General features: G+C 39.6%; 1 long non-coding RNA gene across 2 annotated transcripts in view; it reads right to left on the reverse strand.

Annotated features, from left to right (window-relative positions):
- Positions 1 to 9,122: 9,122 nt before the first annotated feature.
- LOC122799402 overlaps positions 9,123 to 24,462 on the reverse strand; it is a 37,633-nt gene continuing 22,293 nt past the window's right edge. For both annotated transcript variants that reach the window (XR_006364467.1, XR_006364466.1), the window contains one exon: positions 9,123 to 9,860. This is a non-coding gene — a long non-coding RNA (uncharacterized LOC122799402). The remainder of the gene's footprint in view (positions 9,861 to 24,462) is intronic.

Below are 24,462 nucleotides of genomic sequence, written 5' to 3' on the forward strand. Positions count from 1 at the left end.
AAGAGTATTTATGAGCGCATAAGAAATATTAACCACCTGATAAAATATGCTAAGTCAATATGCTCAACCTCTGGCAAAAGTAAAAGTCATCAGAATAATCTCACATTAAAGGGAGCTATTACACATGTTGCTGCAGGCAAACCACTTTGCATTTCAGTACCTCATCTACAAATGCAGTACCTACTGCCCTTGAAGAATAGATTGCATGTGTTACATTAAAACATTGGTGTGCTGGTGATATTACCATAACATTCTAGAACTAGATCAGCCATGCAATAGGGAATTCCTGGCAAACGGTGACAACAGGTTCATAGTTACTAGGCATGCAGTCTTGGAGACCGTTAAGGAACCTAACCTAAATTCCCAGTTGCTCTAAAGACCTGCCTAATTAAGTGCCTTGCTCAGTGTCACACAGTAGATAAATGAAGGTGGAAATATTCAAACCTTGCATCTTTGCCACAACAGCTCATTAACAAGTTGGAGCTTTAGTCTTCTGTGCCAACTGCCAGAGTAACAGTTTTTGACTAAATGCAAAAATTCATTACAATCCAATCTTGTAAAGAAGGCTGTATCACAGTAATTTGCAACAATGACTACATTAATAGATGCTGATGATCAGATGGTTCTGATCAACACTCCAAATAATGCAGACTATATAACATGCCAGATGTTAATCCCTTTACAGTTGCTGGAGGCTGTATATAATGTTGTGCAAAATATTAGAAAAATGCAACATGTTTACACTATACTGCACAATTCTGGCCCATTAATGAATTAATTCTTTAGCACAATGAATAAAGCAAAACTATTAAAGACAATATAAATGCTGCAGCAGCTTTTGTTGAATATCCCACAAGGCATACAAAATCAGAAGTATTACTGCATACATGCTGTTTTTTTTTTTGGGGGGGGGTTATGTACTTGCAGGATACCTACATTTCATTTTGACTTCCCTATGTCTTCTCTGTCATCAAGAATACCTATCCTGGCTGACATCACTTAGTACAGATCTGATGTAATTAATAGTTAAAAATGCTGTACTGCTGAAATATACACCTCCAGAGTTAATAGAGCTAGACTGTGGAAAAATGGGACAGTACGCAGGGTTATGAATCAGGCCCCCACCAGCCATACCAATATTCTATTATTTGTCTGCCCCCCCCCAAGTACCATAAACACTGTTTAAACCTGTCAGTGTTCATACTATTGTCTTTTTTATTTTTTTTTTAAATTATTACCGACATTTGGATTTCATTTAAAATATATTTCAAATTTTATAGAAAATACACTGACATCCATTTTCTAAACAGGCTTTGCTTGAGAAACAGCAAACGTCTGTACCTTTGAAACTCACATTAAGTGAAAATGCATCTATGCTTCTGTTTTTGCTTAAAAAAATGCCCCACTTCCTGCAACATTTCTAAATAAATCATTATGCCAGTGAGACTGGACCTGTGATGCAAAGCCAAAGAAAGCAGAGCAGGAAATAGATTCTCAGTAGAAAAACTGAGTTTTTTTTTTCCAAGAGCCTAGCAGTTCAAACTTTTTTAAAATTAGTTTTGAATGCCGGGCCCCCAGCTACACTGGGCCCTAGGCAGCTCTGTATGTCACCTTGTGCTGGATCTGGCCCTGATTGTTACTAAGGAAATGATTCTTTTGAGATGGGATATATGATCTGAAATGCCTAGAAATTGTAAAGCCTTGCTAAGTAAAAAAAAAAAAAAAAAGAAAGGAGAAAATGACATATAAATAGATGTAATTTTTGGAGAACAGTGCATGCAGACTAACGCTCATGAGGAGTGAAATTTAAGGGAAGGCAGGGCTATAGCAATTTATGTAATTCTGGAGTGAATGATTACTGTTAAAAAAGAAAATATTCATGTATAATGCATGAAGTTAAGGAAAAAGTTTAATTTTTTTTCTTTTCTGTAACTGAATATGTACGTATGTCATTGTTCAGTGAGTGAAGTTAAAGTATTAAAAAATGAGCTGAACTCATATCCTAGCTCTTTGTTATAAAGGGGTGGAACCCAAAGGGGTGGGGCTCTAACTGCAACAAAGATAACCTCAGTTTGATCAGTGGCTGGGGCACTAGAGGAGTTGGGGAGGGGTTGAGTGAGTGGCTTGAAATTGGCTTGTCTATCCTGGGAGGAGGGTTTGGGTTCTGCTCTGAATCATGGCACTTCTAGGTGGACTTTTTTCCTGACTGCAAGCAGACTATCAATTGCTTGGTAGCTGGGGGGGGGGGGGGGTATGAATAAGCTGGCATTGTAATCAGTAATGCTGATGACACCACATTTGTTCCTGTCCAGTTATGGTTTAGCTATCTTTTATATATCTAAAATATGAGTTTTTGGCCACATATGTAATGCCCGTCTCCTGACTCTCGCCTTTCTTAAACAGGGATAGTGATCTCACCTATGAAATGCTGCTAAGGCTGTTCTCTCTCTGGAAAGGTTGGATCCATTTATGGCTAGGCTTATGGCAGTGTTTTGCCATACCCCATCCAATGGGAGGCCTGGGGAGAATACAATGAATGTGCTAATGGTGATGGTACAGATGTCAAATGCAGATGGCAGGAGGATAAAAAATATGAGCTGCAGTCTGGCAGGAAAAAGATAAAAATATAAAACCATACAATGAACCACATTTATTAGAATATATTCTATTTCTTCCCTGATAAAGTTCACAAATCAAAAAAATAAATAAATAACCAGGTATCATTGCACTAGACGTGTTTAGTGATTTTTATACCATCTGGAGGACATCTTATTTATCATGTCCCCAGTATACTGACAGGGGATGGCTGTCCTGAAACTGCTGAGTGTATGACATCCTGAAGACATTTGAAAATATATGGTGTCATGCTCAACCTTGTCTCCATTTTCTGATTTTTTTTTACCATTCTTAAATCCAATAAATGAGGTTTGTTTCATTCAACATTAGGAGTATCCACTGTATGGATGCCAAAATCTTAGTAGACAGTTCTGAAATCTCACATTTGAACATCCAGCTGAATAAATTATCTGTGTGTGGACTGATGCAGGCAAATTTCCAGAGTGGCTGTTTCTGAATCATGGGTGGTACACCCATTATTCCCACGTCTATTTACAGAACAGATGCATATTGAGTTCATCAATCTAATTTACATACAACTTCATGTACTGCTATAAGGGTCTTAAATGGCTAGTCATTTGACTGCTGACACCATCCCTGCTGCACAGACAGCAAGGGCCTAATCAAAACATTAGAACAGATGCTGTTTTGTTAAACTTAAGGAAAATACCAAAGTGCAGTTTTTCTTTTCCTTTGTGTGTGTGTGTGAGAGAGAGAGAGAGACTTTCAGCTGTGATTGTTCAAAATAATACCTAACTATTCATAATGCACAATTTTTGATAATGCTGTCTTTCTCATTCAATGCATGCTTGTATTTTCTCATGTTTTCTTTCTGCTGCCTGATGACAATCAAGATTTGCTCTCAGTCTGCCTTCGTCAGGTGGGTGTCACCTGATCATGTAAGCCACCCTGCAGACTTGGCTTTTCTCCTTATGTGTTTTATCTTACCCGTACTCATTTTCCTTCTATTCTGTAATTCCTGCACTACTGTATGTTTCCCTTAATATGTTTAAACTTGCACACAATGCAGTATCATTTCCCTCCTCTACATCTCTCCTGAGTCCACTTTTCCCTTTCTATTGGCTGTACCTCTCCTCTCTCTCTTACCATATTAACCCTTTTCCACTTTATTTTAGCATAATAAAAACATTATTAAATCTTATTCTAAACAATACAAATTCTATTTACTGATATAACACAATAATTATTGTGCTTGCTCCTTTAGGCATTTGCTCTTGCATTATTAGACAGTTTCAGTGTACAATGTAAATTATACTTATTTTTATTTATTTATTTTGGTACACTGAGTTCTTGTATGCAGCTCAGTTACTATGTATACATATGTCTGTGAGTGTATTTATATATTAATAGATATATACTTGAGCATTTTCTGTTTAATCATTTACTATGTTATTTGTATATATAAAAGAACTTTTTTCCTCTGGTCTCTACTCATCGACCAAGTTAACAACACATAGATAATTAATGTAAAATTGGAAATAAGGGCAACACAGTGCTGCAGCAGTTGTCATTACTGTTTCACATTGCTCAGCTTTCTAGTTCATTTCTTTGCTGGGGTGCTTTCTGTGTGCACATCATTTCTGTGTCCATGTGGATTTTTAGTGGATGCTCTAGTTTCTTCCTACATCCCAAAGATGCACTGCGGATTAATTATCAATCATCCAGCTTGCCTGTAGGTGTGAATGCTTTGTGTAAATGAATGTGCATGTGTCCTGTGAGGGGTTAGGGCCTGGTTCAGTATCAGTTTCGCTGCCTTGTGTCTACCAAGTGCTGTGATGCATTCCAGTTCATGCACAATTTATTGTTTTGTCTTACTGATAGCATACTTGGATAATTTAGATTAGGTTCATATGTAGGTTCTAGGCTATCGGCCCTGGTACCTATATAAGCTTAGCCAAAAACGTTCCCTGCCTTTCACCACCCAAGAAAATTATTTTCCTGTGCCCCTATCAAGCAGTGCCACAGAAGTGATCCCCGGAGTGAATTTTCTATTTCCCATCCAGTCCTCAAGATTTTTCTTAAAGAGGGACAATGAGGAGCTTTGCTTGACATGAATGGGTACTTGTTCGAGAGTATGGGAACTCTCTGGGACAGGAATATATCCCTCCAGCATGTTCTGTTTATTGTGGTGACAAGGTTTAGGTCCCTGGAGCATGTGGCTCAGACCGATTGGGATTTCTTTAAGTGTAGCATGTCCAGCGACTCTGGGTTTGACATAGCTTTGTATGTTAGGCAGAAAGCACCTATGAGAAGGCGATATGTGACGGAGTAGAGCTGGAGTTTTTTTTTTTTAGATGGTCTGCGTATGGCATCTGTTTGAGGCTGGTAATCTTCTTAGTGAGGTATTTCTGTAGCCTTTCCAATTGTTGTAGGTGTCTTGTGAGATACATGCCAAATAGGGCATTGTACTTTATAATGGGTCTAATGAGGGATGAGTAGAGAGGAACAATGACCTCCTTTTGTCTAGAAGAGAACCCTTTTGTGATGAGGTGTGCCACGTAGAAGGATTTCCTGACTACTGTGTCGATGTAATTATCAAAGGAGAGACTACTGTCCACCTGTGTCCTGAGGTCTCATCACACTTTCAGTGTTTAGTGAACTACCACCTATGTGGTAGTTCATGGGTACCGAGTTTTTCCCAAAGGGGATGACAATGTACGTCTTGGCATTGAGCTTGAGGCCATGACTTTGACACCAAGCATCTGTCTCTGTGAGGCCCTTTTGTAGAATGTCTACATCATTAGGTGATTCTATTATGGCTCCCAGTTTGCAGTCATCTGTGAACTTTGCTAGCCAAAGACCTTCTGTGTTGGCCTGCACTTCAGAGAGGTAGATACCGAACAGGAAAGGACCCAGGACCGAACCTTGTGGTACTCCACTCGTCACTGGTCTGAAGTCAGAATTGGAGTCGGCTACTTTTACTGTGTGGGTTCTGTCAGTGAGCCAGTTGCCCACCCATCTTGTGACATAGGGATTTATGTCCAGTTTAGTTAGTTTATCTATAATTCCAGAGTGGGGGATGGTATTGAAAGCCTTGGAGAGGTCAAGATAGGCTGTATACACTACCTTGCCCTCATCTACGGCTCTAGTGACTGCTTCAAAGAAGTCAATCAGGTTTAGTAGACATGATCTACCTTTTACAAACCCAAACTGAGTGGGGTCCAGGGTTTGGAGGTTACCTATGTCTTTGTTTATAAGCTCCAAGAGGATACATTCCATGGCCTTGCAGACCAGGCTCATCAGGCTAATGGAGCGGTTAGTTTCCAAGGTCTATGGTGGCACCCCCTTTGTGGAGTGGGATAACGGTCAGTGTGTGCCATTCATTAGGCACACAGCCTGAGGTGAGGCTATGCCTGAACATGGTACTTAAGTGGGGTGCCAATTCATTCTGTAGTTTGTGCAGTATGCAGCCTGGGATGTCGTCTGGTCCCATGGATGCTGTGTTCTTGGCTTTGGAGAGTGCGGTCTTTACTTGTTCATCTGTGATTACAGGGGCTTTGCATTCTTTCGGTATTAAGATGGGCCCTTTGAAGGGTGAGAAGAGGGTAAAGTTAGCACTGAACCTATCTGCCAGGATGTTGGCAATATCAATTGGTTCTGTACATTTAGTGCCATTGTGCTGTAGCTCACAGCTGATCTGAGTGTTGCCACTGAGATTCTGGACATAGCTGTAGAATGCTTTGTGGTTGTCTTTGGAATCAGTGGAGATTTATTTTCATAACTGGCTTTGGAGGATTTTATGAGGGATCTCAGCTTCTTGCTGAGGGTGACCAGGGAGTTCCTCCAATCTTGGGATTTTACCCTTTTTTTGCAACAGCATCTGCCTTCTGTTGTCAAGTTTGTTTATGGCAGGGGACCACAAGACTGGCTTCCTTTTTTTGGAGGATAGAATCATGGTTCTGTTGGGGATGTCATGATCAATGCACTTGTGTATGTGCTTATACAGTCATTTGTGTAAGATTCAGCAGTCATACCTCTATTTTCCATCTGCATGGGTGTCGTGAAGCTTGCCACTTCTGTCTTAAGAAGCATGAAGATGGCTTTGGAGTAGTTTTTTACAGTGGTTTCCTTAACGGGGGGGTGGGGATGGGATATGGATGTCTAGGGTGATTAGCTTGTGGTCAGATCTGACCAGCGAGGAGTTGACCTCTGGCGTGGAACACTGGTTATCCATACTGGTAATGACCAGGTCCAGGATATTGCTGTCCCTGGTGGGGGTGTGGACAAGCCGATCCAAGGCATTGGAATTTATGAATTCCAGAAAACGTTGAGCAAATGAGTTGGTACAGGATTAGTTTTCCCAGTTGATGGTGGGGTAGTTGAAATCACCCATAATTAAGGTATTGGGTTGTACCTTAATATTTTCCAGTATCTCAAGAAATGAAGAGTGGAAATTCTGGGGCATGATGGGGAATCTGTAACAAGCTACAACCTGGATTGCAGTCTTGTCCAGTGTTAGTTGCACTTGGGTAATTTCAGATGCATTATGTTGAGAAACTAGCTTGGAGGTGTGGATATCCTTAATGAATATGGACATGCCTCTGCCTTTAGTGTTTCAGTCCAGGTTACGTGGCCGAAAGGTGTGGTATGAATTATAGCCTGATAATGCAGGGGTGCACTCTGGAGCCTTGAACCAGGTCTCTGTCACTGCAGAGATGTAGATATTCTCCATTTTAAGGAGTGCCTCGAGTGTGCATTTTGATGTTTAGACTTCTAGCATTATTGAGTAGCATTACCCTCAGAGTTTTCTTGCTTGTACCGGTTACGGTGGTGAATTTAGCATTTGAACCTTTCCTAAAAAAGGCTCTATAGGGATGGCAAGAGCCTTAGCCAGTATCCGGAATCCCAGGGGTGACAGGTGCAGGCCATCTCTGGCAAGGTATCGTGGTCTGTCAACCATGTCGTCCCAGGCACACAGATACAGGATCCCCTTAGAATGACACCAGAAGCTTAGCCAATTGTTGAAGTCAATCATTTTGTCCTTGTACTGTGGTATCATTCTGGGTGATGGCAGGATGCTACTCAGGGCTAGGGTCATACCTGCCTGGGTTACAAGATCTGAGAGCTCCTCCATGTCTCTTTTCATGTAGTCCAGGGTGGTAAGTCTCAGGTCATTTACACCAACATGGACAGTGACAGAGTCATATTTGTACTTGTTGTGGAGTGACCTGAGTGCATGCATTATGTGGCAGATCCTGGCACCAGACAGGAACTTTCTCCTTTTTTAGCCTGGTGAGTGGGGCATCAGTGTGCCTGACTATAGAGTCACCTATGACTAATGTGTTTGGTACTTTGTTTTGCCTTATGGGCTGAGGTTGAGTGGCACACTGATTTTGTGGGCTATGTGTCATTTGGGTAGTGTTGGGGGGTGGTGGTTGTCTGCGTTTCATCTTGGGTGGTCTCTGTTGCTTGGGCAGTTTTTATTGAGAGCCTCCGTGAATGTGGGTGTGTACTTTGTGTTTCTACGTGTGGGCTTTGGTAGCGTGGGTTTTGAAGGACTATGTGTTGAGTGTGGTGTGGTGCAGGTGTTAACCTTCTCCTCTTGACTGTCTAGTTCAGTCTTAGCTGGAGAGAGCCTGGCTTCCAGTTTGGCTATATAAGTGCATCTCTCACAGGTTGTAGTATTGGGTGGTAGGAGGAGAGGGCTGTCGGTGTACATGAGGCAATTGCTACATTGCCCAAGATGCCCAGATTCATCCGGTGGACAGGAGAAAACATCGGGAGCTGACCCATGGACATGCCTGGATAGGTGCTTATTAATTTAAGTACTAAGAACTGTTTTCCTCTTGACAAGTGAGGAAAGTTGAGTGCTGTAGTAATTTGTAGTTATTTAGTGCTTACAACGAGTTCTGAGCAAGTGCTGAGCACATGGAAACAGTTTTGAGTGCTGAAACTAAAAAAAAAAAAAAAAAAAAAAACTGCATAGTTCTAGCTAAAACTAGCTAGTTTTAGCATGAATCCCCAGAAGAGAAGCAGGCCACTGCCTGTTTGGTGATCCACAGTCTTGTCCCAGATGATGCAAGGGTCTGCAGGCTTGTAGCCTTTTTCTGGTAGATGCCTCGAATAGCAACCAGACCAATCAGGTATTTTACGCACAGACACTCACTCTCCAACCAGAAAGAGTCAGGGCATCAATGCACTCTGCTCCTACTCTCACCAGGATCAGAATATAAACACAGATTCTAAGATGTCACCTATAAAGCAGTTTTTAAGCTTTCTGGTGCAGTCTCCAGGAAATAATGTAAGTGCACTCCTTCTCTCACCAGGAGAACACAGAAGCACTAATCCCAATTAATAAATAAAATAAAATAAATAAATGAGACTGTGAACTAGAATGAACAAGTTATTGAAGAATTATTCAATGCAGAAAGAAAGAAAGAAATATTCTGCCTGTCAATTCAGACAACTGTTTATGCTCTAGTTCTCCTTACAATAATCTGTTAATACTTCACATTTACAAATAGTTAAGTAGACAGCCCCAGGAAAGTCACTTAAATCGAGATGCTGTTATGATCCACCAGCAACACTGGTTGTTACAGTTCTTAATCAGATTATTTGTTTGTTTATTTGTTGTTACTTAGTTATTTACATATGTTAGCTAGCAATGTTCAGCTAGGAATTTTCATTTTACAGTGGACTACCAGGGAGAAAACTATGACATTACAAAGCAAGGCAGTCTGTTGTCTAAAAAGGTCAGAAACATAATCGTATCAGATTATAATCATAAAAAGATATTTACAGAGTTAAACTGCTTCTAAAGCTAACAAACAGGTACATGGTTGTTCATGTTAAAGAATGAAAATCAAATTGGTATATTCAGACACATATTTGAATATTACTAAAGAGATGGTACACATCACTGGGTAAGACTAAGACAATGCCAAAAATGGATTACACAGCCAGGTCTTAATTATTTAGAATGCATATGCTGCTTAAATATAAAACTGTAGATAGAATAGATCAGCAATGACATGTAAACATCAAACATCAAAACAAAGAGTAAAAGAGTTTCCCCAATAGCTAGATAGTAGAATAAAGGGTGACATTACTACATATGAAGAAAGATAAAATATGCTTGAAGAACGGTGAAATGACACAAATAATGTATTTTCTCAGACATGTCTTCATAAAAAAGTCATGTGATCTGGTTAATAAATTATCCTTGGGTGAGGTTTTGCAGACTGCCAGCGAACTACTTTCTTTACTATTCCACAAAGCATAGCCTGGAAAAAAAGCATAATTACCATATAAGAAATGTTATTTTATTCTCTCAGACAGTAAGCAACATTCGTAACAGTACCCAAATATGTATTTACTACTTACTCCAACATCTCTTCTGAGACCCCAACCCCCCATCTCTTTCACTAATTCATCACATAACAATGGAGGTCAGCACATCCAAGCTTCTATGATCTATCTCAGCCATCTGCTCTCTGCATGCCAGTAAGAAATCCATAGTGGACTGCATATACTATTGTGCTAGGATAATGACTTACCGTGGCAGTATTCAATCAGCTGGCAAAATGCTATTTCAGCCAATTGTGCGTTTTCAGTGCAAATAACTCAGTATCAGCAGGAATGATAACAAACGAGTACTTTTAACTTTGATTTTTTTTCAATATTTCACATGAACTGTACTTGTACAACCACTGGATTTTCTCACTTTTACTGTACTGCCTTTATTCCAAAATACTTCTGGAAAAGAGCATTCAGATCACTGTCTTTCTGGCGAAATTGTCACAGAGATAAAGAATACTGCATATGGAGATGTCTAAGTGATATATCTTTGTTTGCTTTTGAATGCACTAACATTGGAATTTGCTCTGTCCATCAAAAATGATCTCTTCAAAGCATGTTTGACTGTTGGGTACACTGAAAGAGCTTTAATAAAAGTGTTCATAACCGATGTCACAAACCACATCCATTGTGTGCACATCTTTAAATACCACAACCAAAACTGAAAGTTATTAGATCATTTTATGCAGAGAAAACTGTTAAAAGCCTTATACACAAGCTGCATTTGTATTTATTTTCTGTATGTGTATTGCAGGGAAAATGTCATCTTTGAAAATTAGCCATGTCCATAGCCGCGGTGGTACGGTGGTAGCGTTGTTACCTCACAGCAAGAGGTTCTCCCGTTCGATTCTCAGCTGGGCTTGGGAGTGCCTTCTGTGTGGAGTCTGCATGTCCTCCCCGTGGTTGGGTAGCATTCGAAAGACATGTGTGCGTAAATGGGCGTGCCTTCGTTGAAGGTTGGGCATTGAGCTGGCACCTTGGCGTTTCATAAAAATCTACTGCCAATCATTAGCAGACCGGAGTTCCGCTGTGGCAACCCCTTACCGGGAAAAGCCGAAAGACAAACAAACAACTGAGATCGTACATAATTCTGCTACTGGTGTGTTCCTGCTTTTCTGTTTACAGAACAGTACAGATGACAAAGTTAAACTGCAGCTTTTTCAAGTTACTGACCAAGTGAGTGGGGGCTCTAGGAAAAAATGTAGTGCGTGTATGATTCAATAAAGTCTACACTAGTGTACACTATATGTATTCAATAACATTCTTATCACATTTTTGTGCTTTCTAGTCACTCAGAAATATTACACTAAGTGTATATATAGTCTGTAATTTGTGGTAACCTTTATGAATCCCTGGCAATATTTAAAGCTGCAGGAATATCAGTAGGAAACTAAAATTAGGAGGAAGAAGGCGTGAGTTATGTCTGTGTTGTCTGTTCACTCAGAATGGTGTACACTTAGTGTAGGTGTTATTGAATCTTGGGGTATATCTTTCAGATGGCAATAGAGTGAGAACAAACCAATTGTTCTAGTGTTCCATGGGTTACACTTTGTAAGAAAATCAGAAAATTAAAATAATATTGCTACTCTTCTTTTCTCAGATATCATTCTTTTTCTACTGTGAAATTTCAACTAACTGGATTCTTCTGATGACTCAACACCTGTGGCATATCAAAATGAAAAAGCCACAATAATTCATAACATCAGAATGCATTATCCCACTTTTAATCCTGTTTTCCATTTAATATATGGAGTTGCCCAGTGTTGCTATAAAAGAATTAGAAAACCAGTAACTCGAAAAAAACAGCAACCCAAACACTAGAAACACACAGGCTGGAATCCACAAATCTGAACCAAAGATTTATTGCATGTGAAAACAGATTAGCGCTTTTGTCTGGTACACCTTACCCAGACTTCTTCAGACCTTGAAAGACCTGAAAGAATTAGCAAAAGATACAGCATTTCCTACAGCGTTTCATATACAAGACAACAAATTAGGGATCATGATACATTTTTTTACATCCTTTAGTAGCAGAACACTATATTTATGCTGCAATCTCCTAATAAGAAAACAATAACACTGTGATCCAAACACCATACAAAATCCTCCTTTCTATATTCAACTGGCATGCAGCCAACAGAAATGGTAAATTAAACTATCCTATCCACAATTTTCATGACCCTTCTTTGAAGAAAATGAAAACCCCATCATCTGTGTTAGCATATCTGGCAGGAGAGTGGTGCATATTCTCAGATTAACTTGTATTGTATGCCAGCATGCCTAATTTTGAAAATGTAAATACGTTTTAAAATTTGAGTATTTCCTTATATAAACATACTGTTCAAAGAATCTGTCAGTGTTTTCATACATTTCTAACTGGGCATGTTTGAGAGGGACATTCTAAAGTAGAAACTGTGGAGAATCAGCTAAACATTGAGTGATGTCATTAGAATGTTCCTGGTTGCTAAGTAATTATATAAACAGCTGATTGACAGAAAAAGAACTTTTCAAATGGCTGACTGTTATTTTTTTAAAATGAGACAGTTGAGACTACAGTTTGTGAAGTACAGTCAGTTACAGTTCTGTGCAGTCAGTGGATACCCAGAAAAGAGAGCTCACCAAAAACTGTAAGCTTGCCTTTGCCTTGCTATTATATATTAGATTAGATCAGGGGCAGTATTCTTTAGTTAGTTTAGGAAAGCCTAGTTATTAAGGTAGAGTTTTTTTTCTAGAATAATGGACTTCTATCTTGCAGTTTAATTTTACATTTCCAGTGATTGAGTTCTGGTATTTATTGATTTACATTATTGTAATCATTTTACTTATTATTAAATGTTTTTCATTACTTACATTTCTAGCTAGAAATCAGTGTTTTTCTTTAGAGATTATAGAGTACTTCTACTTGTTTCTACCTATCTGTTTGATACTCCCCAGGTCACCTCGAAGGCCTGGTCGCTTATGGTCATCGCTATCATTTATTTCGATATTTAATTTTCATAATTGGACACCCCTTTAGAAGGGCATGAAGACACTCTGATTGGAGGCAGCATTACCATACTATTTTGGAGAAGGGACATGGCTGGAAATCTGTGTCAGGGTTTCCCAGAAGTGTTTGGATGTGTGATATTTAAATTTACTTTGAATGTGAGTATATCAGAGGTCTTAAACTGGGACACATTGCTCTGAAGTGTGTAATAAGGAGTTTCATTTGGGGTGGACAGAGATATATAGCCATTCCCAGGAAAATAGTGTGTGTTCCAGTTGTGTTCTTAGGGGAAAATTGTGAAATATTACTTCTGTTTAAGTGACAGTCGCAATTTGAATCACTAGTGAGGATTGAAGCTCCTTAGTTACTGACCCAGGTTAGTAAGGGATGTAATTTAATTGTTGGCAGTCTGGTGGGATGTAGCTAGATGACACTCCTTCCATTACTGCATTTTCACATTAGCAAACCTAACAATGTTCAACTGCCATTTGCTATTAAACTCCTCAGCTCTGTAACCCCATCCTCCTTTAGCTCCTGCCTTGATTGAGCAGTATTTTTTTATCTGTTTTACACTATTGGGACAAATTTTGCATATCTGGACAGATAATGAAATATAAATGAGACAATGATGCTTCCCCATTCAACTGTTAAACAGAGCAGAATTTAAGGAATGGGTAGTAGAAATTATTCAGGAATTATTACAGAAGACAGAAATTTCTTCAGACAATATAGCTAGGGAGTGGGATAAAATGAAAGGAGAGTTTAAAATAGGATAGAAATAAACAGAATACAGATAGAAATAAAAGAAAAAGAGATATGGTTAAGAAGTAACAAGAATTATTTAGATGGACTGATAGATGTTAAAAGTATTGCAGAATGGGGGTATCTCACATAACAAGAAGAGGTGCAATTGCAGAGTGCTAAAGAGAAACTAAGGAACTACCTGGATAATATGCATGAGTTTAGAAAACTGTTAAGCAACTGTTCTTTGATAATAAATCCAGAGCAGTCTGCAGGAATAGATGGTATTCCTGTGGAAGTTCTGAAGCTAGGAAGAAAGCGATAAAATCTGGAAGGTTTTTGTTTAATATTTTAAAAGGAGGAGAAACACCAACATCCTGGAAGAAAGCTATGGTGGCTGTAATACCTAAAGATGGTAAAGACCAATCAGATCTAGCTTCATATAGGCCAGTTTCAATTCTAAACCATGATTATAAAGTGTTTATGTCTATAATCACTAAATGAATGGCAAAGGTGATGCCAAAATATATATATATATATTTATATATATATATATATATATATATATATATATATATATATATAGATCAGTATGGTTTTGTGGAGGGGAGGCAAATATTTGACAACATCAATAAAACAATGATGATTCAGAGGGAAGCAGAATGTAAGAAAATACAACTGCTTTTGCTGGGTTATGATAAAGCATTTGACAGAGTGTGCTGTGATTTTATGAGTTGGACAATCAAATCATTTGCATTCTCTGGCACAATAATAAGGTTAGTTAGGAGGATATATGCGGGATCAGAGTAGAAAATTAAAGTGAGGAGTTGTTTCTGTTTGAACAGAGCAACCAGGCAAGGGCATCATCTCTCCCCTTTATTATTTGTGTTATATTTAAAACCATTGGCAAATAAATTAAGGGACTTAGGATATAATTGTTATAGTACTATATTTGCAGATGATATTATTTTGTACCTGATAAATCTAGAAAAGGATATCTCATTGTTGTAGAACATTCTCAGACAGTTTCATGTCCTTTTGGGATACAAAATTAATGAAGATAAAAGAAAGGCAATAGCTGTAAGCTATGTAACCACACACAAATTGGTTTAGCAATACCTATATTTATGGGGAAATGAGAACATTAACTAGTTAGCAGTATGGGTTAAAAGGGATTCTGTTATAGCAGCTAAGGATATCTGGGAAGAGACTAAACAAAAGATAATATAAAAACTGAAAAACTGGAAGCTCTGTTTTATGGATAGCAAGATATTAGCAGTGAAACTACTTTAAGTCCCTTTAGTTTTATACACAGGTCGGGAATATTTTTATCAACCAGAGGAGAAGTTGTGGATAGCAATTAATAAAGAGTTGAAGAATTTTATCTGGGAGGAATAAAGGGTAAGCGTCAAGTTGGATATGTTGATTTTTCCACTAGAACAAGGTGGTTTGGGATTACCTGATTTGAAGAAGCATTTCACAGCTACACACTTAAGGCTGCTATATGTAGCACAAGCAGAAAGTTGTAATTCAAAGTAGACAAAGTTGATGATGAAATGAGGGGGCTCAAGAAATAAGTAGAAACTGGGATTTTGGATGCAGATCCTTAAGGAGAATAATAACCATATATAACATTATATTACCAAAGTAGCAGAAAGTATTCTAAGAACTAAACCAACACAGGAATGGAGAAAAGAGATTCTGCTAATATGGATGACTGGAATTAGGGGTACAGAGAATAGGCAAGAAGGGGTTGAAATTTGCTGGAGAAAACTGGCAAAGAAACCATGGTATTGGGAGCAAATAATAAGAACAGGAAAAGTAATAGAATGGGAAAAGGACAAGAATATATTTGGACTGCAGGCTAGAGATTGCCTTCGCTATTAAGGATTGATATCAGATTATAATCAAAGAGAAAGGAAAAGGGGCATCCCATGTTAAAGATCAGCACTGGTAGAGTTTTTAGTAGAATCTAGAATAGAAGCTGCTGTTAAAAAAGGCTAATTAGCAGGGCATATAAATATTATAAAATATTACATGGTGACTATAGAAATCAATCAGAAGAGGTTATAAAGGATCTGGAAGAGAGAGAGAGTGGATGAACAATTCACAAAGAAACAATGGAAGGATAAATGCATATCTCCCAAATACAGAACAAAATCTAGAAGAGTTAGGATCTTCACTTAGAAGTGTTTGCATAGGTATTTTTATACCCCAAGCAGACTTCAAAGAATTTTTCCTCAGGTATATTGAAACTGTTAGAGATGTAATGGGGAAGAAAGAAGTAATTAAGAACATACTTTTCTGGAGTGTAATGAGTTGGCAGACTTTAATAATTTCCTGCAGACTACTCCATCAAAAATACTGAGTGAACAAATTAGTGTAACTAAGAAAATGATTTTTTGAGCTGTGATACAGAATAAGAATTACTTTGACATAACCTTGCTGAGTTTAATTCTGGTAGCTGCCAAAAAAGCAGTTATTAGAAAATGGCAATCAAAGTCTAAACCAACCACAACAGAAGTAGTGAATACAGTAACATAGATAAAAGAATTGGAAGTGGGATCTTTAGAAAAGAATAGGTGCAAATTACATCGAACAAATAGGAATTGTGGAAACAATACATACAGAATAATATTCTGAAGGAGGAATGAGGTTTAAGAGAAGACAAGAATTGAATGAGCTATGTAATGTTTGATGGCCAATGACTGCAAAGATTATATGTGATGTATAATGCTTACAACTGAAAATGTCAATATTATTTGTTTTCATCTGTATAAATGTATGATTGCCCATGCCATAAAAGATAATTTAATAAAGATGTTTCTTGTTTAAAAAGAATGCTGGTGCAGTTTCATATTGCTGCCAGAGAATGTGTATCCTAATCCCTTCCACCTGTGGCAGCCTTGTGAGATCTGAAAGTGCTGCCTATGGAGAGGTGCATGCAGAACATCCCTAACAAAAAGGTACACCACTTGCAGCATGGAGCTTGCCTGGCTCTTAATGCTGCTTTTGCAGCAGACCAATACAGCCTCTCACCTCCAGAAAAGGTGAGCCATCATCAGCTGCTTACTCTCATCCTTTCCAAACCAGTCTTTAGTCTACATTTTCTTAAATGCTAAGAGTTAGTGTTTACTGAAAGCATGCAATTTTTTCACATCTGGAAAGGAAGAGGAGATAATATAAGAACAGGAAACAAACTACATAAGTGGGGCACAAGTTCTAACATGCACTTTAGCATGGTTAACCTCAACATTAGAATAGGTAATGTCTTTGGGTGTAACCATGGGCTTGAGACAACTGCTAATTTTTGGAGAGGAACGCTTTCTTTTTGGAAAATGTATATTGGCTTGAATGTTTGCTTTGAGTTAAAAGGGGATAGGGTTGAAATATATTTAGCTTTTTGTTCCTGAGTGTACCAACTGAAAAAAGGTCTGGGTAGAGGTGACATGGGTTCAAACAGAGATGAGAATAAGCAACTACATACATAGCTTGAAACAAGCTGAAAAGAATGGTTATGTATAATATATGAGAACAGATTTTTAGCAGAATGTCTGCTTTGTCAATATTAACATGGAATGTAAATGTTCTTACAGGTAAAGACAAAAAGTGGTGAGTACTGAATTATATTAAGAAGTGTATGGTGCAAATTGTAATGTTACTGGATACGCAGTTGGATAGAAATAAGTATGTGAATTTGAGAAAAGAAAGGATTTCAGGGTAAATATTCAGCAGAATCTCAGGGACAAAGGGAAAACAGGAGTAATAATACTGACCACAAGCGATAGTCCAATGACAAAAGAAAAAAAATATGATGGTGGAAGATTTGTGATAGTAAGGGGTTACTCTAATGTATATATTCTTCCCCAAATTGGAATAACTAGGCTAGACTGGGTAGAGATTATATTTCACAGGAGTATGTGTATTCAATTTGTATTTAATTGAAAGCTCTGAGACCCATATAGTAGCTATATCAGATCATGTACCAATGCAGCAATTCAGGATAAGGATGTAAAAATCAGAAACTGGTGCATTCCTACATATCTGTCAAAAGAATGATTATTTATTATGGGTGGCGCAGTGGTAGCATTGTTGCCTCACAGCAAGAGGTTCTCCGGTTCGATTCTCTGCTGGGGGTACTCCGGTTTCCTCCCACATCACAAAGACATGCTTCTGGAGCATTTCTCCCCGGGCCTCCACTGAAAATTTGCTTCGTTCCAAGTCGACCTTTCCCGGTTAACAAATGTTAAATAAATAAATAAATAAAAATTTAAGGAATGAACAGTAGAAATGATTCAAGCGTTATTAGGGAAGATACAGATTGCTTCAGACGGGATAGCTACTGAGTGTGATAAAATAAAAATGGAATTAAAAAAAAAAGAAAATAAGAGAGAAAGAGATATGGGAAATAAACAATGTGAATTATTTAGTGGGCTTTATTTATTTGCATTCATTCTTTGTGAACTAGGTAGATGAACTTTATGGCTTGTTTGGTGATGTGGTTTGAAATGGAGTAGGAGCATTTCAGCTGGGTAGTAACTTCTGCAACACATTATCAATGTGGTTTCTGAAAGATAATATTGTATCAAGTATCAGACCAAGGTACATATTCTGCTGAGCATACTTATTGATGGGTTAAGTCAGGATCATGATCAACATGGAGGGAAGAAGTTTTAAGTTTCTGTTGAGATCTAAAAAAGAACTGTGGCAGTTTGACATAAAGAGTAAGTTTGTTTCAGATAAGCCAAGTAAGGATAGATGCGAAGCCCATCTGAAAAGCAGATTACACTGAGGAGGATGGATCAGTTCTGTACAGGATGATGTCGTCTGCATTAAGTAATATTTCACCTGAAGGGATAGAAAAGGAAATTTCATTGATAAAAGGAGAGGGAATAAGCTAGTCCATAAAATGGCCCATCTTGGGAGTCCAACAGAGAAGGAATCACAGTCAGTTTGCAGTGTACCAGCTTGAACTATAAAGCTTCTATTAGTGAAGTATTTCCTAAACCAGAATAGAGTGGTATCTCCAAATCCTAGAGCTGTTAGTTTCTGAAGTAGAATGGAGTAAGCTACACTTTTAAAGGTTACGAATAGCTCACTGAAGACTGCTCCTGACAGCCTACTCTTTTCCATAGCTGATATCTGTAGCAGTATAAATTAAGTGTTATGTCCTCCCCTAAAACTATGATGTGGGTCTGTGAGAAGACTGTATTTGTTGATGTGATCATAGCCTTGATCATAAATTAGATTTTCAAAAGTATTAGTGACTAGGCAGATAGAAACAGGATAGTAGTCATATGGGTTAGAAGAAGTGGAACACTTAGGAATGATCATAATGAAAGACTGTTTGGATTTGACTGTTACATAACCTGTGGTGATTAAGAGATTGAATATTGCTCAGTGTTTGTTTGCTGTTTAATTTAATTGTTTGGCTGCCCACTAAAGTGTGCTAGCCTGTACTACTGACTTATTGCCTTTTCTGCATTTCTGTGTGTTTCTATTTAAAACCAAAAAAAAACAAAAAAATATTCCTTGTTTTCCTGCCTCTCCTAAACTAGTTAGACCAGTTTACAGGCCTTGCTGTATCCTGGGCTGTGTTGTAGTTCCTGTGTTGTCCATTGCCTTACTTGGATAGAAGGAAGTTTCTTAGCTTACCAGTGGGAGTGGGGAGCCTTGAATAGCCTACCTGTCCTTGAGGGAAGTGACCTCAGCACAAGAAGCTGTAGTAATTGGTCATTTTGGACCATTTCTAGCTCTTTTGAAGTTCCATGGTTAAAATCTGCCTCTGGCATTTTTTGAAGCCATATTGCTCAGACACAGCTCCACATGGTCCTGTTGAGTCTTCCTGGCTACAGAGAACTGAAAAAAGTGACTGCTTTCCTGATTAAGTATCCTGCTGTTTTTTTATATTTGTTTTACCTTCTACTGCTTACCTAGAGCAAGCTTTAACTGTTTTCATAGTTATTTACTGCATTTTTTATTATCTGCACTTAAAAGTACATTTTAGTCGAAATTAGTCTAATTCAAGTCGAAAAGTATTTGTTTGCCATTTAATTTAATTGTTTGGCTGCCCACTAAAGTGTGCTAGCCTGTACTACTGACTTATTGCCTTTTCTGCATTTAGCGCGGAGTTGCCACTAGAGCACCATCGGGCAGTGCTGGTTAAACAAGGTTAAACTATTTCTGGCTCTGTAAAGTCTGCTCTTCATTTTTTCCCTTAGAACTGCTCTACTTGTAATCTAAACAGTCTATTCTCTATCTGTAAAGCTAAGCACTTGTTCCTAAAGCATTTTTTAGTCAGGTAAAGCACTTCTATATTATACAAAGTACTTCACTAGCTTAAAGCCCCCTTGAGTACCCACTTCCCTATAGGTCCTTTCTGACTCAGTTACACAGCAAACTTTTTCATTTCTTCTAGCATGTCAAAGGGTCAGTTGCTAGCGTCCTCTCCTGCTCAGCTGGTGAATCTGGGAATATTGAGGCAATGTTACAATTGCCTCATGTACACAGACAACCCTCTCCTCCTCCCACAAAACACAAATACATGCGAGAGATGCAACTATATAGCCAAACTGGAGGCTGAGCTCTCTCAACTCAGGACTGGCAAAACCAGACAGGAGGAGAAGGTAACCACACACACCATAAACCCAGTCTCACATAGAACTATCACAACTACAAATCAAACACATAAACACACAAAGACATACTCTGAGGCACTGATCAAAAATCTACCAAAACAGCAGAGGCCTCCAAAGCAGACACCCAAACAACTGCCACCTCATGACATAACACAAGCAACACATAGATCACAAAGTCAGTGTGCAAATCAGTCACAGCCCTTAAGGCCAAACACAATGCCAGACACACTTGTCATAGGTGACTCCATAATCAGACACACTGACGTCCCACTCACCAGACTGAACAAGGAGAGGGTCACAGTAAGCTGCCTGTCGGGCACTAGAATCCGCCACATAACACAAGCACTCAGGTCACTCCACAGCAAGTACAAGTATGACTCAGTCATTGTCCATGCCGGTGTGAATGACCCGAGACGTAACTCCCTGGACTACATGAAAAGAGACATAAAGGAGCTCTCAGATTATGTAGCCCAGGCTGGTATGACCCTGACCCTGAGCAGTATCCTACCTTCACCAAGAATGATGCCACAATACAGAGACAAAATGATCAGTTTTAATAATTGGCTTAATTTCTGGTGTCATTCTAAGGGGATCCAATGTCTGTCTGCCTGGAATGACATGCTTGACAAGCCATGTTGCTTCGCAAGGGACGGCTTGCACCTGTCACCCCTGGGTTTCCAGATATTGGCAAAGGCTCTTGCCACCCCTATAGTGCCTTTTTAGACAAGGCTCAAATTCTAAACCCACTGCCCTAGAAAACAATAATGGAAAAAACTAAGGGTAATGCTGCTCAATGCCAGAAGTCTAAATCTCAAGATGCACGCCCTCGAAGCCCTCCTCAGTATGGAGAACATCGATGTCTGTGCTGTGACTGAAACCTGGTTCAAGGCTCCTGAGAGCACCCCGGCACTATCAGGTTTTACCTCATATCATGCGTTCCGGCCCCAAAACCCGGACCGTACCACAAAAGGAGGGGGTGTATCCATATTCATCAAGGATACCCACACCTCCAGGCTGGTGGCAACTCACGAAGCATCAGAGACCATTCAGGTGCAATTAACCATAGGCAAAACTGCTCTACAGTTTGTAGCATGTTACAGGCCACCCTCTCAAACTCAGGAACCCCAAACAGCCTTCCTGAAGACACTGGAGAGTATAAATGTCTCTCCAAACACCATCATATTGGGTGACTTCAACTACCCAAACATAGACTGGGAACATTACTCAAGCCCCAATACCCTAGCCCAAAGGTTCCTGGAGTTCATAAACTCAAACGCTATGGACCAATTGTCACCATTCCCACAAGAGGTGAAAATATACTAGACCTGATCATCACAAACATGGGGACAAAATGCTCCACACCGGAAGTATATCCCTCATTGGTGAGATCAGACCATGAACTAATCTCACTGGAGATCCACATCCCGCCCCTACCCCCAACAAAAAAGACCACAGTGAAGAACTTCTCAAAAGCCAACTTCACACTTCTTAAGACTGGTGTGGTATCCTTCAAGGCCCCTGAGCCATTGGAAACCACAACCCACGCTGCTGAATCCCTTACAAATGCTTTCTACGAGCACCTCCAGGATTGCATGGATCAAGCAATCCCAAATAAAATCAAGACCCTTTCCACCAAAGGCAAGCGCCCGATCTGGTGGACCTCAGCCATAAACAAACTTTACAACAAGAGGAGAAAGCTACTACAAGATAGAGCAAAATCCCTAAAAGGGAAGACATCTCTGATCAATACTAGTAAAAACTACGATCACTCATAAAATCATCCAAGGCCAACTTTGAGAGAAAAATCGCCAAGGACTCAAAAAACAATCATAAGGCCTTCTTTAGTTATGTTAGAAATCTGGGTGGAAACTCCCAGATATGCTCAGAATTAGTCCAAAATGATACAAAAATCACTGAACCCACAGACATTGCAAACATACTGGCAGACAGGTTCAGTGAAAATTTCTCCCCTCCCTCCCCCCCAAAAGGAGAAATATCTATCCCAGCAGAGTGTAGCCTCCCAATCATCTCAAATGCCCAGGTGAGAGCTGCTCTCTCTAAAGCTAAAAACACAGCATCAATGGGACCGGATGGTGTCCCCGGCTGTGTGCTACACGAACTCAATGAGGAACTAAACCCACACATAAGGCTGCTGTTTAATCTTAGCCTTACCACAGGATACATACCCAAAGAGTGGCGTTCGGCAACTGTGGTCCCACTCCACAAAGGCGGTGCTTCTACGGACCCTGGTAATTACCGCCCCATAAGCTTAACAAGCCTGGTCTGCAAAGCTATGGAGAGGATCATAATGGAACTCATAAATAAAGACATAGGGGACCTACAGACATTGGATCCTACCCAATTTGGCTTTGTCAAGGGCAGATCATGCCTCTTGAACTTGGTCGACTTTTGAAACAGTCACCAAGGCCATTGATGAGGGTAAGGCAGTTCACACAGCCTACCTTGACCTTGCAAAGCTTTGACACAATACCCCACTCGGGTATCATAGAAAAGCTCACCAGCTTAAATGTAAACCCATATGTCACAAGATGGGTTGCAAACTGGCTCAAGGACAGAACCCACAGGGTTAGAGTTGCTGGTGCCATGTCAGACTCAAGCCGGTCACAAGCGGTGTCCCACAGGGCTCAGTCCTGGGCCCCTCTTGTTCGGCATCTACTTTTCAGAAGTGCAGGCAAACATAGGAGGATTGTGGCTGACAAAGTTTGCAGATGACTCCAGACTGGGCTCCATAGTTGAAAATCCATCAGACACAGATATCCTTCAGTGAGGTCTCATAGAAATGGATAACTGGTGCCAGAGCCATGGCCTTAAGCTAAACGCCAAAAATGTATAGTCATACCCTTTGGTAAAAACAAGGTAACCCCAAGTTACCACATAGGTGGCAATCCATTAAGCACAGAAGAGGTTATCAGGGACCTGGGGACCCAAGTTGACAGTAACCTTTCTTTTGACACTCACATTGCCAAAGTGGTTAGGAGGACCTTCTACATTGCCCACCTGATTATGAAGGGATTCACATCCAGATCAAGGGAGGTCATTATTCCCCTGTACTCTTCACTTATCAGACCAATGATTGAGTACAATGCCCCATTCGGAATGCATCTTACCCGACACCTGCAGCAATTGGAAAGACCCCAAATGTTCCTCACCAAAAGGATAAAGGGGCTCAAAAATATGCCATATGCTGCCTGACTGAAGAAACTCCAGCTCTATTCAGTCGCATACCGTCTGCTCAGAGGTGACCCGTGCCTGACATACAAGGCCATGTCCAACCCGGAATTAATGGACATGCTCCACCTCAAAAAATCCAAATCCACCAGAGCCACAAGAGCAAGAGACTTAAACCTCAACACGGATATAAATAGGACGTGCTGGAGGGACAGATTCATCACCCAGAGACTCCCTATGCTGTGGAACAGAATCCCGGTCCATGTGAGACAGAGCACCTCGCTGGCTCTGTTCAAGAGGAATCTTGACCAGTGGATGGGAGATCGTAGGTTTACCCCGGGGATCATCTCTGTATCACTGCTGGACAGAGGCACGGCAAACTAATGGGTATAGTATTCTTCAACCTAAGGGGTGGTGAAAGCCACACAACTCTGGCTAGGCTTATAAATGCCCTAGGGCAGATAGCCTAGTATGAACCTATGAACCTATATGTGGGCAAGCAGTTTTGAAAGTTGTTCAAGACACCTTTTTAGGAATGCAGGAAATATGCTACTAGGGTCTGAGTTATATTTAGTAGTTGAGTTTTTCAATTACTTTTTTGACAGATAATGAGATTTCTCTGAAGCAGGAGGGAGCCAAGCTGGAGGAAAAGGGAAAATTGAACAGAAGGATGGGGGTTGAACTTGAGAGGGAAGCAAGATTAACTAGAGCCATTACTATTTTTTAAGGTCAATGAGGGTGAATATATTACTTATGCTGCTGCTGTACTCGTTAGCTTTGGTAATGGTAAAGTAGGACATGTTCTTTATAAACCTTCCAAAGATGTTTAGGCTACACCATTGTGGTTTGAAGTTTTAAACAATGAATGTGGATTTTACATTTTTTATTAGTAACTTACGGTACTGATGGAGGTTTTGGAAAGTAAGGTGGCCCTCTACAGATTGAGAAGACTTCCTATGTCTCCAGACAAGGTCC

Source organism: Protopterus annectens, chromosome 4.part0, assembly GCF_019279795.1.
Source record: "Protopterus annectens isolate FY-2018-M chromosome 4.part0, PAN1.0, whole genome shotgun sequence".
Taxonomy (NCBI): domain Eukaryota; kingdom Metazoa; phylum Chordata; order Ceratodontiformes; family Protopteridae; genus Protopterus; species Protopterus annectens.